Consider the following 4,832-nt stretch of genomic DNA (forward strand, 5'->3'; position numbering starts at 1 on the left):
GTATTTTCCATGGATTTTCACCATTTTTCATTTTAGTTCCTAAATCAAGTTTTCATGAAAAATAACTTTGTAAAAGTTGTTTATCTATCATCAATCTTTCATTTTCTACCATAAATTTCAAATTTCCAGCATATAGATCCTTGACCCAATTTTTATACCATGATAACTTTTCAAATTGATCCCCCAAATAGATAGTTTAGGCTATCTCAGTTTTAAAAATATCAAAATTACTAAAAACAGGACAAAAAAACTTACCCAATTTGGCCATGAAAGTTTCTTCTTTCTCTCCTAGGGTTTCCATGTTTATTTTGGGGAAGAAGATGAGAAAATATGATTTTTATTTTCTTTTCATCTTTTAATTAATTAATATTTTCACTTCCCAATTTAATTCTTGCCCTTTTTCTAAATTTACATGGATGAGTCAACAAAAATATCTACATACTTTTTATTAACGGTCTAATTACCATATAAGGACCTTAAATTTTGAATTCCATAGCTATTTGATCCTTCTAGCTACTAGAATTCAACTTTCGCATTTTATGCGATTTAGTCCTTCTCGTAGTTAAGCACATAACCGGTAAAATATTCTTTTCAAAATTTTCACATGACATTTCTAACATAATACAGTCCATATAAAAAAATAAAAAATAAAATTTATTTTTCAGCTCAGATTTTCGGTCCCGAGACCACTATTCCTATTTCACCGAAATTAGGTTGTTACAAAATCTACTGAAATAGTTGTTGGATAGTGTGATAAGTCTCTGATGAGTTTCCAATCGGTCTAGCTTTTGATAATCTACAAAAAAATGAAAGGAACTATGTAAGCAACGAGTTCTTAGTAAGCTTGTATAAATTTAAACATAACTTACCATGTTATTTATACAATTCATATATTAAGCATAAATCATTAACAATGCCATAAACCTAGTAAAAGCCTATACAACATCATCAAACTCACAAGTTAGTATACTTGTCCATCATACAAATGAAATCAACCATAAGATATGTAATTTACCATATATAAGATAATATATAATTCATCAATGTTGCCATAAGATCATGATTCATCCCATTTGCATACTTACCATTTCATTTCCTTTTCTTACCCATTGAACCATCTAGAATTACATCAAATACTCGGGAATGCTCACACATAGTGTGTCTTTCCATATAACAGTAACATTTCCTTTACATCAATGCTCACACGAGCTGTGAAATGGGCCTGCTCACACGACCTGTGGGTCAGAACGTAAGCTACACTATGTTGTTCACATGAGCTGTGGAGAATCTGCAACAAATGTAGGACCTCAGCCATCGATAAGACATTCAAGACCAGCACCCGAAACATGAAATCCCTAATGACATGTCATTTGTATCCTAAGAATTCTTAAGGTTCAAACATGACTTGTTATCTATCAATTCATCGTAGCATAGATACATTTATATATAGATTCATTTATATTAAAAACAAACATAACAATTAGCCAATTTTGCTAACATTAAGACGATCATAGTTCACACGAACTTACCTCGACAACTAGGGGCACAATAGTAGAGTTGAACTAATCTGAAGCTTTCGCTTTTCCTCGATTTAAGTCTGAATGTGGTTTATCTTGATTAAATAGATAATTTTAGTCAATTAAGTACTTGTAGTATTCAATTTAATCCATAGTTCATATTTATGCAAAATTACAAAATTGCCCCTAATACTTTGACTTTTCACAATTTAGTACTTAAGCTCATAACTTGAATATAACTCATTTTAACTTAAATCCATGTTAACCAATGTTACACCATTAATACCAACATTTCACAAAAAAAACTATGGATTTCTACTTTTAACAATTTAATCCCTAATTCCAATATTTAACAAGAGTCACTCAACAAAAAATGTTTATTTTACAATAAAAACTAATAATCTATAAACTAACATCAAAACACATTCAAAAACATTCATGGCAAATCCCTCAATCTTTAGCAGTTTTGCAAATTAACCCTCGGGCTACCTATATTAAGTTAAAAAGAACTCAAAAACATAAAAATGAATAAAAACAAAGCTTGAATTCACTTACATGCATAAATTAAATCCTAGCCGAAACTTTAAGCTCTACTCCCATGGATTTTCAGTTGAAACAAAAATGAAAGGAAGAACATGATGACATTGTTTCATCTTTCTTTACTTAATTTTTCTTTTAATTATTCAATTACCATTTTAAGCTTTAAAAATTATCAAAATTTCAATAAAACCTTAACCATAACTACCCACTAATTCATTAAATGGTATATTTACCATTCAAGTCCATTAACTTAAAAATTCCATAGCCATTTGACCCCTTTAACTAATAGAACTCAACTTTTATACCTTTTACATTTTAGTCCTTTTCACGCAATTAACCATTCAAACATCAAAATTTCTTAACAAAATTTTAATACGACCTTAATAAAATCTTGTAGACATTTAATAAATATTAAAATAATAATTAACTTGTCAGAATTGTGGTCTCAAAACCATTGTTTCTGACACCACCAAAAATAGGGTATTACAAAGGCAATCCCTCTCAGACACCACAGGACACTATGTCGCTGGAGTGTGAATTGAACATGCGAAAGTTGTCTTCCCAAAATATTTCGTACTTCTTACTTTTTTCTTCCATGAATTGAATTATGAAAATGGTGTTGGATGTTATTTTGGTTTTGAATTCTATGTGCTAACCCATGAGCTAAACCTTATCAGGTTGGGATTACATGATGACACTTTTACTTTCTTTAATAGTTGAAGCATATATTTGATTCAATTTACTATTGCATTCAATTTTCTTCTATTTCTAAATTGTATGCGTGCAATCTCTAGACATAGATGATTGCTCAACATGCCCATAAACTAAATCTAATTCTAAAAAGGTTGGATTAGATTAATCAAAATTGAATGATATGAGCAAGTACTCGACTAATACTTGCAGTCGACTCTAGACATAGAGCAGTGTTCATATAGAAGGAAAACAATGCAGGTTATCATATTAAGGCCTATAGGCTCGGGCAAGGTAACTTGAGGTTTTTGCTCTGGAAAAAAGCAGACTATTTTAGAACTCTTCTGAGCAGTAAATTGAATATGATTTTGCCGAGGCATTATTGACAGTAAAGGTAGATTCTTAGTAATATAGACCTTCCAAATCAACATCATATATCATTTATTCTTTGTCTTTGTACCTTTACCCGATCATTCTTTGTTAGTTATTTGATTGTTTACATAATATTCCCATAGTAATTCTCATAATTACCATTACATTTGTATTCTCATTTTGCCATAGTATTTCCAAGTATTCATTATTATTCCTTTAATTTCCACTATATACTTACCATAGCTTTACCATAGCATTAATTGTATTTTATTATATTAACTTGACCACTTTTGTGCCTCAATCCGATCCTCGTGGGAACAATACTCACTCATCATTTTATTACTTGATCCAATGTGTATACTTGCACAATTCGCATATCATTTCACATGTGATAAGCTTTTGGCGCCGTTGCCAGGGATCAACAATTTGGTGAAATTTGGTTTTGTTTTACTTAATTCCATTAGTTTTATTTAACTTAGTTGTATTTGATTTTTATAGGTTTGCTATTAGTGTATAAGAAGAGGCATTCCTACTAATGAAGAATATCCTTTTGACCTAGAGGTCAATAGAACTTTGCGAAGAAGGTGAAAAGAACTAAGAAAAATGGCTAGAAATGAGAATGATTCTGGTCTCAATGACAATCCAAATTGTCCTGGTCTTAACGAAAATCCAAGTGGTTGAGATGTTAATCCTTCTATTGGACGTGGGATAGATGACTAAGATAGACCAATTTGAGAGCATATTGCTCCAATGTTGGGTGATTTAATCCAGGGGTAGTCAGACCAACCATATAGGCTCAACAGTTTGAATTGAAACAGATAATGTTTTAGATGTTGCAAATAGAAGGACAATTCAATGGACTACCCACTAAAGATCTAAGATTGCATTTAAGATTTTTTTTTCTAGAAGTCTGTGACCCATTTAGACAATAAGCTATTCCTGAAGATGCTCTGAGGCTTAGGTTACTCCCATATTCTTTGAGAGATCGTGTGAGAGCAAGGCTGAATGCTTTACCGTCAAGAATAGTAGCATCATGGAATGATCTTTGCCAGAGATTTTTGCTACGATATAATACCTTAAATATGAATGCCAATCTTAGAAATGACATCACATCTTTTTGGAAATCAGATGATGAAATGCTATATGAAGCTTGGGAACAATTTAAAGACCTAATTCAGAAGTGCCAGATGCATGGTTTTCAACAATAGACTCAGATGGAAATATTCTATAATGTGTTGAATGTGCATACGAGGATGGTAGTTGATACGTCCGCCAATTGTACTTTGTTGAATAAAACTTATAATGACGCATATGAGATTTGGAAAAAAATTTCCAACAATGATTATCAATATCCGAGAACGAGAATTGGGGTGGGTAAGAGAGCTGCTGGTACCATTGTACTTGATACAATCACTTCATTGACAGCCCAAGTATCTTCTTTAGCTAATATGATTAAAATAATGAAAATTCCAACTACAATCTGTGAGATGAAATCAGTCAAGTTATCATGTGTTTATTGCGGTAAAGGCTATAGTTTGATGAATGTCCATCAAACCCAACATCAGCATGCTACATGGGTAATTTTTATTGGAATAATAACCCCTATTCCAACACCTTACAATCCAGGGTGAAAGCGGCTTTCAAATTTTAGTTGGAATAACCAAGGTGCGGGGAGTTCACACAATGTTGAAAGACAATATATCCACAATGCTC

General features: G+C 31.7%; 1 non-coding gene across 1 annotated transcript; it reads right to left on the reverse strand.

The window, feature by feature from the left end:
- Positions 1–4,210: 4,210 nt before the first annotated feature.
- LOC121217517 (small nucleolar RNA R71) lies at positions 4,211–4,317 on the reverse strand. Its single transcript, XR_005913609.1, has one exon. It is a non-coding gene; the product is annotated as a small nucleolar RNA R71 (small nucleolar RNA).
- Between the last annotated feature and the right edge of the window lie 515 nt (positions 4,318–4,832).

Source organism: Gossypium hirsutum, chromosome A02 (assembly GCF_007990345.1).
Source record: "Gossypium hirsutum isolate 1008001.06 chromosome A02, Gossypium_hirsutum_v2.1, whole genome shotgun sequence".
NCBI classification, from domain to species: Eukaryota; Viridiplantae; Streptophyta; class Magnoliopsida; order Malvales; family Malvaceae; genus Gossypium; species Gossypium hirsutum.